The sequence below is a fragment of the Aotus nancymaae genome, unplaced genomic scaffold, assembly GCF_030222135.1.
Source record: "Aotus nancymaae isolate 86718 unplaced genomic scaffold, 86718_ANA_hifiasm-v0.15.2.pri h1tg000011l, whole genome shotgun sequence".
NCBI classification, from domain to species: domain Eukaryota; kingdom Metazoa; phylum Chordata; class Mammalia; order Primates; family Aotidae; genus Aotus; species Aotus nancymaae.
In genome coordinates this window covers 57860142-57873317 of record NW_026988422.1, presented here as the reverse complement: position 1 = coordinate 57873317, position 13176 = coordinate 57860142, and the positions used below count along the sequence as shown (strand labels likewise).

Here is a 13176-nt window from a genome sequence, read left to right as displayed (position 1 = left end):
ATTAACTTGACATCTTGTCTTCGTGAATTGGCTGAGTAGGGTCAGGTGATGGAAGCCGTTGCTTCTCCCTCCCCAGCTCTCCGGGCCCCTGTAGGCTGAAGCAATCACCTGGGGGAGGGCTGGGCCTACCCAGGAGCTCAGGTGGGTCAGCCCCAAGGCCAAGAACACAGGAAGCCAAGGCAGTGAGGGAGGAAGGGTCCGGATGGAGATGTCTGCCCTAACCTTAGGAGGGAGAGAGTGGGCAGGGAGTGAGGGCTTGTGGGCACATTGGCAAAGACACCCAAGAGAGATAGGGTATGAACGGGGCCGGGGGCGGAGTGGGGGGAGAGCTGGTATCTGTGCAGGAAGGAGGGGTGAGGGGAAGCGGCTGTGTGGGGCAGCCTGTTGGAACTAAGCATAGGCTGTGGGGTGACACAGACCTAGGGCTGGATTCCAGCTCTGCTATTAACCAGCTAGGTGACTATGAACTAGTGATTAACCACTAAACCTTAGGCTTCTCCTCTGTAGAATGGCAATGATAATGATGGCTGCCATAGGAGGTGGCTGTGAAGAGTCTATGAAACCCTGAAGTAAAGGACAAATCTGTGAATTGGATGGGCAGGGTCAGGCTGAGTAAGATTCACACCTGGGGGCCTGATGAGTGCTCAATTAAATGTTAACTAGTCTATTAAAATTTTTAAATAAAAAGTTAACTATTCTTGGTGGAAGGAATGACATGAAGAGAGAGTGAGTGGGGAGAGTGGGCCCCAGGGTTGTGGGGAGGCAATGGTACCCCCCTCCCAAGATAAGCCACTGTTAGCCTGCAGGAAATCTGCGCACCTGATCACAGTGGGCTGGTGGAAGGTGTGGGGGAAAGACCTCGTTGTTACTGTCTCCTTTGTGCATGGGGCAGTGCAATTCAGCAATATATATTAAAGTTTAAAATGCACATGGCCTTTGACCCAGCAATTCCCCTGCTGGTGATATATCCACAGACATCTAAACACAAGGATACTTGCTCATCACCACATCGTTTGTAGTAGCAGAAGACGGGAAACGACCTGAAGGTCCGTCACGGGGCCTGGCTAGGTCACTGATGGTACGTCCATACAGTGGAATAGTATGTAGCTGTTACATCTCTAGGTACCAAAATGAACAAGATCCAAGATACATAGAAAAGATGCAAGCTGCAGAACAGGTATAGTTCCAACAACCTGCTAACTGTGGTCTGAGGGTTAGGGGATGGCAAGAAGATGTATTTTTCATAATCTGCTCATTTTAAATATAGTTTGTATTTACTATCTTTTCAAAAAGTATTTAAAAAGTAATACATTTTTTTTCCCAAATTAAATCTAACGGCCAGGTGCGGTGGCTCACACCTGTAATCCCAGCACTTTGGGAGGCTGAGGCAGGCGGATCATCTGAGGTCAGGAGTTCGAGACCAGCCTGACCACCATGGTGAAAACCCATCTCTACTAAAAATACAAAAAATTAGCCGGGCATGGTGGTGCATGCCTGTAATCCCAGCTACTCAAGAGGCTGAGACAGGAGAATTGCTTGAACCCAGGAGGTAGAGATTGAACCCAGGAGGCAGAGGTAGAGATCCCGGAGGTAGAGCCAGGATCACACCATTGCACTCCAGACTGGGCAACAAGAGCAAAACTCCATCTCAAAAAAAAAGTAAAAATAAAAAATAAATGCACAGCTCAATGAATGGTCATACACATATGCTTCTATGTTAACCAGCACTCAGATCAAGATAGAAAATATTCCCAAACCCCAGAAGGCTTCCTGGACCCCTTTCCAGTTAATACCTCCAAAGTAACTACTATTTAGACTTCTATCACCCAGACTAGTTCTGCCTTTCTAGGATTTCATACAGATGGAGTCATATGGTGTGTACCCCTCATTTGTGTTTGGGAGATTCATCCATATTACTGTGTGAAGCAGCATGGTACTTTGTTCATTCTTTATTGCCAACTGGCATTCCACGTATGAATATACACTCTATCCATTCTCCTGCTGATGGCCTTTGTTTCTCCAGTTTTTTGCTTGCATGAATAAAGTTGCTATTGTCTTCGCATGTATCTTTTGGTGTCAACTTGTAAGGTTTGTTCTTGCCGAGTTTAAAAGGAAGAAACTGAGGCCAACACAAGAAGATCCAATATAAAGGAATTTATTCAGGCTCCCGGGTGAGGTTCTGCGGCCCGACAGGAGGGGCCGGAGAAGTCACACAGACGCCTCTCAGATGTGGGGTTTTATAGGGAGTGGAAGAACTCGATTGGTTGTGGGAGAGCAGGACTACTATTGGGTAAGGTTACAAGCCTTTGTTTGCATACAGGACTTGGCTGCTATTGGTTAGAATTACTCGGCTGCTATTGGCTAGAAAGACTCGGCTGCTATTGGCTAGAAAGACTTGGCTGCTTATTGGCTAAAATCACAAGACCCTGCTTGCATACTGGGTTGAGGGAAAGCCAGGCTGTGCGAGAAAGGGAGAAGGGAACATGCCCGAGTATATCCGGGCTTTCAGAAAAAAGGGGAGCGGGGGTGTGCGTCCGAGCTCCCGATGAGGCAATCGGCCTTACACAACTCATTTTTGTTGGGTATAAGTGGAACAGGCATAGGCATATTCTCTCTTTTTTTTTTTTTTTTTTTGAGACAGGGTCTCACTCTGCTGTCCAGGCTGGAGTGCAGTGTGGCACAATTATGACTGCAGCCTCAAACTCCTGGGCTCAAGTGATACTCCTGACTTTGCCTCCCAAGTAGCTGGGACTATAAGTGTGTGCCACCACGCCTGGCTAATTTACTTTTGGAAAGGTGAGGTCTCACTATGTTGCCCAGGCTGGTCTTGAACTCCTGGCCCCAAATGATCCTCCTGCCTCAACCTCCCAAAGTATTGGGATTACAGCATGAGCCACCATGTCGCACTCTGTGGCCCAGGCTGGAGTGCAATGCCATAATCCTAGCTCACTGCAGCCTTGAACTCCTGGGCTCAAGCCATCCTTCCAGCTCTGCCTGCTGAGCAGCTGGGACTACAGGCATGTGCCACTGCGCTGGCTAATTTTATTTAATTACAAATAATTTTTTTGTAGAAATGGGGTCTCACTATGTTGCCCAGGCTAGTCTCTAGCTCCTGGACTCAAGTAATCCTCCTGCCTCAGCCTCCCAAAGTGCCAGGATTACAGGCATGAACCATCGCATCTGGGACACTTGATCCTTTGGACAACCTGGTGAAGTAACTTTCCCCCTTTAGCAGAAGAGGAAATTCAGTTCAATAGGGCTAAGAATCCTATCCAAGGCCACACCCCACAGCTATTAAGTAGCAGAACCCAGATTCAAACTAGAGTGATCAACTGTCACATGGTCAAAACTATTCCTCCTTCCAGGAAAACCCTGAGTTCCAAGCAAATCAGACAGTTAGTCAACCTAATTCAAACCCTACTGGACTCAAAAGCTGAGCTCTTAATCATCAGGCTGGGATTTCCTCTGGCCTAAAATTTCACCAGACAGCACACGTGGTGTTAGCAGACTCAAGGCAGGATGTTTTGTCTTCAAAACACTCTTGTGATATCAGGATTTTACTTGTTTTTATTTTACTCTGAAGAAAGTGATTTCATTTACAGTAGATCTGGGTTGGGTAAGAGTAAAATTATTTATATGAAAAGAATTTTCTAACACATTAATCCATCAAACAAGGATTTATTCAGCATCCATGAACTGAAAAGAAGTTTAAGGCTTAGTCCTTGACTTCAAAAAGTTAATAATTTACTTAGGGAGCTAAGAGTGAAGCTTAAAGAATAAAACTAGAGGATAATAAACAGTAATAATAATCACCCCATATGCAAGTACTTACTATACCCTAGGGGCTTTACAGATTCTGATTTAATCTTCACAACACAGGTATGAGGTATGTTCTACTCTTATGCTCATTTCAGATGAGGAAACCAAGGCTTGGTGAGGTGAAGTGATTTGGTCAAGGAAAAAGTCATTGAGCTGTTCACTTAAGATTTGTGCACTTAACACAAATGAGTTACACCTCCGAGAAATCTTTATTGAATGGGAAATCCTTGAAGATATGAACATTTTTTCTTTTCTCTGCTCTCGAATATCCTATCCCCAATAATTTAGCACAAAATTTTAAAGATGTATTTTGGCTCGTTTCATTTTAGGAAAATAGCAGGTTGGGTCAAAATGGCATTTTTAGCTTTAGTGTCTTGAGTGCAAATAGGTACAGCTTGTGACTGTGAAATCAGAGGTCCCGGCTTGCAGAGGGGCCCAGGGGCTGACACAGGCCCTTGGGTCAGTGCAATTTGCTTGGTCCCCTAGCTGCAGAAACTGTTGGCCCCACGGTCAGTCCTGACCAGAAATGCACGAGCGTTTTGTCCTGTAGGTCCTCAGGGTCAGCTCCTCTGTCTCCTGCCAACACACCCCAAACCTTATCACATAGCTCAACCTCCTGACCCTGCTTTTCAGGTTTGCCGGCCCCCACCCAGAGGCACCTTCATCATTCCTCCCTGACACGTCGACTTTCATTTTCCTAGGACGAGTCTCATTTGACAGTCTCCTGCCCATATTTCTAAGCTCTCTGGGTCTCGTTGTGCTATTTCTCTGTCCTCTCTGGGGTTTGTAACACCAATCATCTGCAGGTTTCATTAGCATGCTGTTTACCCCTGTCTTTCAGATCATTAATGAAGATGTGAAGTGAGACACCAATCCTCACGGCCCCCGCCACGTGCCCCCTCCCATGCCCGGCGCTGCTGGAGTCATTATCCTTCCTGGTGTGACAGGGTCAGAACCAAACCAATTTGCATCAATCTTTGGTGATGTTGTAAAGTGTCGCCTGCCCTGCGGTCCTGCTGCTGTAACAACTGCTTCAGCCGTCTGTTCTGGAGTGCTCTCCTCTCCTTTGGAAGGCTGATCAGATCTGGCCACCCCAGTTCTTCTGGCTGAAAGCCCCAGAGTGACTGCAACAGTCAGGCAGGATTCAGGGCTACACATGGCTGACATTGTTCCTTCTTTGTTTTGCTCACCTGAGCTGGGCAGAAAGCAGTCTCTCTTTGGAAAACAGGATGGACAAGTGCATACACTAGTGGAGGAGGGAACAGATGTGGCAAGCATGGAATTTTTTTTTTTTAACTCATTGCAACATCTATTTCTATCAAGGAAAATGGGGAGCTCTCCCCCTTTTCCCCCATTTTCTAGCCCAAGGCCTAGTCAGATGTGTGGGCTTATAGATTCTGGGTACCTGGGGCTGATGTGGTCAAGTCACTTCTCGGGGACAAGGTCAATTCTTCTCCACTATTTTCTCATGTCATTTGGTCCTGAGGGTTTTACATCTTCTTTAGCAATTCCATGACTACGCTTCTCATCCTGCAGGGAAATTGACTTTATATACACACTTGTCTCCCAGTAAAAGTGAGAACCACCTCCGCCACACCCCTCGTGTCTTTCAGACCCCAACTCAGATGAAATGCACCTCCTTCTCTTTCCTGATAGTGCAGCGCCTCCACCTGGTTGTCTGTGATGAAAACATGAGTATAATCCCGGACTCTTCTCTGACCCATTCCTACTCTGGACCCCCTAACTCATCTTTTCTTCCTCCTCTCCCAACTGGGAAGGGGAAGGTAAGCAGGGAGAAGCAGTGAAGGAAACTCTCACAAACACAGCATCTGAAGAAATGCACTGTATGCCCAAGAGCTGGGGAAATTTAACACTAAGACTCTACAGCAAAGTTAGGTGAGACGTATTTTCTCAGGGTAGGGAAAGACTGGGAAAAGGATAGCTGTGTGGCAACACTGAACACCCACTGACTGAACGTTTTTTTCTGTTCCTGGGCAAAGGCTCTGAGGAGTGTGGGGAGAGATGGGACTGTCGTGAATAGGGAAACAAGTTGTTTTTTTCCACATTACTTGCAGTGGAGTAGAGATCCCAGGGCACAGCTGGATGCTTATTAGGTGCTCAGTAAACACTTATTGGTGTACAGATTGATATACATTTGCATATAAAAGAACAAATTTCATTGCCATATGCAACGGTTGTCCAAGAACTATGTATGTGTGCGCATGTGTGCAGGATAATAGGCTGAGCTGAGAAGCAGGGCTTTAAAAATCTGTACGTCTGGCCCCAGAGGCTTTTTTCTCCGTGTATTATAAATTCAATACCTGTTTCTGTAGAGTTTGGCAAATGTAGAGGAAAACAAAAATACCCCATATTCCTCCAACCAGGCAGCAAGCACTGTGACCACCTTCGTCTATTACCTTCCATTCACCGCCCCACACTGCTGTATTTATAATTTTACATCTTGCTATTTCACTTATCCTTACAACAAAACCATTTCTTCCATGATATCATAACCTCTTTGCAAACATACTAAATGGCTGCATGGCAGTTCATTATGGGAATGTACCATGATTTTCTCCACAGCTGCACATCTGAATGGCTTTTGGGCCACTTAAAGGCAGAGGCAGCAGCAGCAGAGGCAGCAGCGGCAGAGGTGGATGGTGGGAAGCAGGAGGCCAAGTGAAGCCACTCGCAGGACCTTGCCTTAACATGAGCCCCCCCTCCCTCATTCCTCAGAGACCATTTCTGGTTTCAATCCTCACACATCCCTCATGGGTCCTGCCGCGGCCAGCACTTCTCATTTCCACTCAGCCTCAAGTCACTGACTCTCCCAACTTGACTCTTCTCAGCTGCTCCTTTGTGTGAAGTCACTGGCTCAGGCCAACTTGGCTCCTGGGGCTTGGCTGCATCCAGGAAGGCCCTGGGATGTGACCTTCAGCCTCGCTTGACCCTGAGGCCTCAGGCTGCAGAGTGAGGTCAGGGTCTCCCAGAGAAGGCAAAGGCCAAAGGAGGCTGCCACGGGAGCAGAGGCCTGAGTGGACGCTGCTCAGTCCTGGAAAGGGAGTGAGAACCTGACAAATCTCACACCATAGAAAACTATCTGGCCCAGACACAGTGGCTCATGCCTGTAATCCCAATATTTTAGGAGGCCAAGGTGAGTGGATCACTTGAGCCCAGGAATTTGAGACCAGCCTGGGCAACATGTTGAAACCTAATCTCTGAAAAAAAAAAAAAAATTAGCCAAGTGTGGTGGTACACGCTTGTGGTCTCAACTACTCTGGAGGCTGAGGCAGGAGGATTGCCTGAGCCCAGAAGGCAGAGGTTGCTGTGAGCTGAGGTTGTGCCACTGGCCTGGGTGACAGAGGGAGACCCTGTCTCACAAAAAAGAGGAAGAAGAAAGAAAGAGAAAGAAAGAAAGAAAGAAAGAAAGAAAGAAAGAAAGAAAGAAAGAGAAAGGGAGAGAAGAAGGAAGGAAATAAGGAAGGAAGGAGGGAGGGAAGGAAGGAAGAAAGGAAGGAGGGAAGGAAGGAGGAAAGGAAGGAAGGAAAGAAGGAAGGAAGGAAAAGGAAAAGGAGGAAAGAAAACTATATGGAGGAACGCGGAAGACTGGATGGTGAGGGGTAGGGGGTTATGACCAAATAAAACAGACAAGTGTGTTCCTCCTGTGCAGTGACTAGTAAAGCGTGGATGCTCAGAAAGTACTAGGACCACAAAGATTAGCAAAGGACAGTGATTTGAGGCTTAGGTATGCCAAGCTCAGTATCAACTCAGAAACCTGCCAATGTCACAAAGAATACCTTTCCCTCCCTTGCTTAATGCCACTGTCTGTAGAGTCAATGATGGTACCTACTGAGCGTCCATGCTGGCACAGGGCCTTAGTGGGTGGAAGGACGTGGGTAAGAGAAATAGTGAACTGTCAGCTCTTCTGAAGGGTTACAGAAATAGTATTCTGCTTAACTGACTAGTCAAGATAACTAGAAGTTACTGTATTCTCCCTGTAGGAATTACCAATTTTTTTTTTTTTTTTTTTGAGACGGAGTTTCGCTCTTGTTACCCAGGCTGGAGTGCAATGGAACGATCTCGGCTCCCTGCAACCTCCGTCTCCCAGAGATTCAAGCAATTCCCTCACCTCAGCCTCCCGAGTAGCTGGGACTACAGGTGCCCACCACCATGCCTGGCTAAATTTTTTTTTTTGAGACAAAGTCTCACTCGGACACCAGGCTGGAGGGCAGTGGTGCGATCTCGGCTCACTGCAACCTCTGCCTCCTGAGTTCAAGTGATTCTCCTGCCTCAGCCTCCCGAGTAGCTGGGATTACAGGCGCCTGCCACCGCACCTGGCTAATTTTTGTATTTTTAGTAGAGACGGGGTTTCACCATCTTGGCCAGTATGGTCTCGATCTCTTGACCTCGTGATCCCAAAGTGCTGGGATTACAGGCGTGAGCTACCACGCCAGGCCCTGGCTAAATTTTTTTTTATTGTTTTTCTTTTAGTAGAGACAGGATTTTACCATTTTGGCCAGGCTGGTCTTGAACTCTTGACCTCAAGTGATCCAACCACCTCAGCCTCCCAAAGTACTGGGATTACAGGTGTGAGCCACCATGCCCCGCCTAGGGACTGTCAATTTTTAACAAATGTGAGTATAATAAAAAATTAAATACTACATGAATCTGTTTTATATATCCATTAAGCAATTATGTACATAATGGGTAAGATATGTCATGCACCACTCTAAATACTTTGCAATACTCATTTAATCTCTACAACTACACTGGTAGTTAGGGGCTATTATTGGACCCACTTCAAAAATGGGTAAGTCAAGACACAGAGAGGTTAAGCAGTTTACCCAAAGTCACACAGCTAGTAGATGGCAGAAACAGGATTTGCACCCAGGCAGCCTGACTTCAGAGCTTGCTCCCTTATCCATGATGCTGATATGACTCTCTAAAGTGGAAAAAGTCCTAAAGAAACCAAGGCTTAGAGAGAAGTAACTTAGACAAGATCACCCCTGCCTCTCTCTCAAAGTCACTTTTTATTTTGAGATGGAGTTTCACTCTTGTAGTCCAGGCTGGAGTGCAATGGCATCACCTCTGGCTCACTGCAACCTCTGCCTCCCAGGTTCAAGTGATTCTTCTGCCTCAGCCTCTCAAGTAGTTGGGACTATATGCATGCACCACCATGCCTGGCTAATTTTGTATTTTTAGTAGAGACAGGGTTTCTCCATGTTGGTCTGGTCAGGCTGGTCTCGAACTCCTGACCTCAGGTGATCCACCTGCCTTGGCCTCCCAAAGTGCTGGGATTATAGGCGTGAGCCACCGCGCCTGGCCCCAAGCACGTATTATATCTTTGAGCAGCAATGAGGCTATGAATGCTGAATGTCAAGGCACAGTTCATTCTTTCAACAAATTCTTATTTTAGCACCTATTATGTGCCAGTAGTTCCATTTATAACCAAAGAAACTGTAGGAAATTGAACAAATCTGGATCAATTCTTTGGCATGTCCCAAAAGTTATTTAAAAAGTCAAATCTTATCATTATCCTCTCTGTCTCTCAGAAAAAGAAGGTGGAAAAATGCAACTCTGATTACTTACATTTTTTGGCTCCTTGGATTCTACATAACTGAATCTCTTTTGGTATCGGAGGTCAGTTTCAGAAACATCAGGTATAGATCAGGACAGAAAGCAGAGGGCAAGAGAGAGATGAAAATATGTGAGCCCAATTCCACTCCCAAGTTGAGTTTAATTGAGATTCCATCTGCCACTCTCCCCTGCATTCCTTTGTCCCTGGCTATGACCAAGTTTATGGCTGTAGGCTGTATCGCCCTAAGTAATCCCTGTAATGGGCTGCAATCCTGGGGGAGCTGTTGTTGTTCATTAAGTGGCCAACCTCTGAGCCACATGGAGTGCAGCCAGTTATGGCTTCTTGGCCTGGCAGATGGGCCACTTTTCTGTTTAAAAAAAAAAACAAAACAGGTATCTTCCAAGAGAGCGAATGGAGATAGTAGTCAGGGGCTGGAGACACAACCAGAGACATAAAGGTGATGGCTGCTAGAAATGAGGGCCAGAGTGAGGGGGCAGTGGGCGCCCCTTCCAGATCATGCGGTCTTCTAGGGCAGAGTTCACTCATTGCTGTATTAGCTTTCTTTGCAACGGTAACTATAGTTGCATAGAGGTTACAATTTATGAAGGGCTCAATGTAGTTCCAGGGATGATGCCACCGATCTGCAGAGGTGAAAGGAGTGAGGAGGCGACAGACAGAAGGTGGTGAATGAACAGGGTGGGGCAAATGGCTGAGAGGGGGCTTCCTCTGAGGGTCAGAATTCTCAGTGCTTCAGACTCCAGCTCAAGTTGACAGGGGCCAGGCTGTGCCTAGAGCAGTTATCTCAAGCCAACTGACTCTTACCTCTCTGCCCACAGCCCATGTCTGCTTCTGGAAGGTGGGGAACTATTATAGCAGCTGCTTGTTGGGAGACCCTGTCCCCTCACTGCATTGCACCATCTCCCTCCCCCGCCACCTGCCCCACCACCCCGTGTCTGTCCTCTGGCTAGAGTTGTGTGAAGCGGAAGACAATTTGGGGCTTATTAGTGTCCCAGGGAGACATGTAACTTGTGTTGCTGGGACCCAAACAGCAAGAGTCTTAGCGGCAAACTCCAGCCGAGAAAAGACTGAAGAATTGTCTCACCTAATTACAGGGAATGGCCCTCTTTGTGTTTGTGATTCGGTACGGTTGTCCGATCGCTTTTGATCGCTTTTCTCTATTTGCTGGCTCAGGCCATGCTGGAATTGTGCTAATTAGAAGAGAAATGGACAGAGTGATCCTGTCAGCCCTGGTTACTGGTGGGGACAAAGCAGAATATTATTCTGAGGCAGTGTTTTGTGAGGGCCCTTCTTCCAGCTCTCATTAGGAGGAAGAGGCCCACAGGAGGGGAAGGTTCCAAATGCCTGGCCCGGCTAATGGAGCACTGGGGTGTTCCTGTGCTAATTAACAGGCTCTGCCAGCACTCACGCCAACCAGGAGCCTCACAGTTACACCTGGTATCGTCTGAAGCCCCCAGCTGCTCGAGAGGAAAAAGTGCCAGGCAAAGGGTGGGAAGGCCAGTGGCCTCTTTAGGCATAGACAGGGGCACACACCCCTAATGCCAAAAAGCCTACACAGATAGGAAAGTCAGTTCCAGTCCATCAGAACTTACAACTGTGGAGACACCACTCTTTGCCCACTCTCTGGGGCTGGGGGTTGCAAGACTCTCTGATGAAACAAAGACCACATAGGGCTCAGGTATCCTTGTAGCTCTCACAGGATGAAGAAAACAGAAAATGGAGAACATAACCAAATGCCTGGAGATGGAGTTAGTGCAGAAGCTGAGAACTGGTAAGAAATTGTGTTATTTGGCTTCTGGGACCAACCGTCTTGGCCCGCTGTCCGTTTCCTTGCTTCCTGCTCTCCCTACTCACCTTCCTGTGATGCCTTAATCCTGGAGGAAATAGGAAGGGTCAGAGCATCCCACTGGAAATGAAATTTCTTGGCTTTATTTCAAAACTCCTGTGGAAGTTCAAACACCCTTCTGAAGCCATAGGGACAAGGGAATGTCTTTCATCAGTTCCATTTTCTCTGCCTTGATCTGGGAGAGTCCAGAAGAGCATCTAGAGAACTAAAACCATGGAGCAGTTAGTCCATTTAAAAAATACGACAATTGGGTAACGAAAAGATAAAGAAAAATGAATGATGGCATTTCAATATCAACACAATTAATACCCTGTGAACTTTAAGTGCTCTAACCTATGGAAGGCAGGCCAAGCAAATCAGCAGAGGCCTAGACTCTGTGAGACCGAAGACAGCAAGAAGTAATGAGAGTGCTGGTAAGAAAAAATGTTAATAAGAATCTGCAAACGTGTCTCCAAGCTCCAACACTATGCTTTTCAGAATGTTGCTGCTCACAGCTTGGAGGCTTTACAGGATGATATTTGAAATGGCAAAGGAAAAGTGAAAAAAATATCTGTAGGCAAATAATAAACAATTATTTACTGGAAAAATAGTCTCTAAAGACTTAGAACATTAATAACACTGTCCCTACTTAGTCAATCAACCATGCTTTTCTAGATCACAGAAATCTACTGTTCATCCAGATGTTCTATTTTTTATTTTTTGGAAATAAATGATGGGCCTATGATGATGAGAAGCAATTTGTCTTCCTTAAAATGTAATGCTTTCTTTAAAAGGGCATACTCTGGTCTAGAGCAGGTAAACTATCAATGGGGGATAGCAGTAGCAGTCAGTAATGAGTACTTCCTCTTTTCTAGTTCTTGAACATGGTTGAAAAGGAACCCACACTAAGTATTAGTAGGTGGCAGATAAATACTTGTTTTCAATCTATCATGTGTAACCGGAAGTCTGCAAACAAATAGGGTTTGAACCCCCAGTTCAAAGAAGACACTGAAGAACTAGATGTGTAGGAGACAACCATACCTTGAGGAGCTTTGAATTTAGTAGGGCAATAAGATATGTACTCAGGGCCAGGCACAGTGGCTCATGCCTGTAATCCCAGCACTTTGGGAGGTTGAGATGGGAGGATCACTTGACATCAGCAGTTCAAGACCAGCCTGGCCAACATGGCAAAATCTGTCTCTACTAAAAATACAAAAATTAGCCGGGGTGGTGGCACCTGCCTGTAATCCCAGCTATTAGGAAGGCTGGGGCAGAGAATTGCTTGAACCTGGGAGGCAGAGGTTGCAGTGAGCCAAGATTGCACCACTGCACTCTAGCCTGCGCAACAGAGTGAAACTATCTCAAAAAAAAAAAAAAAAAAAAAAAAAAGTACTTAGACCACTTAAACATAAGGCAGAGTGTGGTAAGAGTCACAGAAATGATATGGGTAAATGTTATAGGAATGCAGAGTAAAGACCATTTCCAGCTAGATCATCGGGGGTTATAGGAAACATAGGTTTGATAGATGCAAAAGGGATGCAAGACCTTCTAGGAACTCAAAGGCAGGAGCAAAGGCACTCAGGTGAGAAACTGGGACTTGTTGAGAGTAACTGGAACAGACTTCATATATGCGATAGGAAGAAAACCAAACTGAAGGGTGATTAGGATTCCATGTAGAGAGTCTTAAAATGCCAGGTCAAGAGATTGAGACTTCATTAGTAGACACGGGAAGGTATTAAAGGTTTCTGAATACTACTTTAGGGAGTTGAGCAGTGGTAGGATAGACTGGAAGGTAGGAGACCAAGTAGATGACTGTAAAGCCCCAAACTATCGACTAAGTATATTAAAGGGGAAGACAGTGGGTTATTTATCATTATAGTTGTACTTTCTGATGAGGTTTCTTCTTTAAATATATAACTTGGCCCTTTGAGGAAAA

At 46.1% G+C, this 13176-nt stretch overlaps 1 long non-coding RNA gene across 1 annotated transcript; it reads right to left on the bottom strand.

Annotated features, from left to right (window-relative positions):
• Window positions 1-3662: 3662 nt before the first annotated feature.
• Window positions 3663-12574, bottom strand: LOC105707288 (uncharacterized). Its single transcript, XR_001105033.2, has 2 exons — window positions 11270-12574; window positions 3663-5349 (listed from the first exon to the last, which is right to left on the bottom strand). It is a non-coding gene; the product is annotated as an uncharacterized LOC105707288 (long non-coding RNA).
• Window positions 12575-13176: the final 602 nt, after the last annotated feature.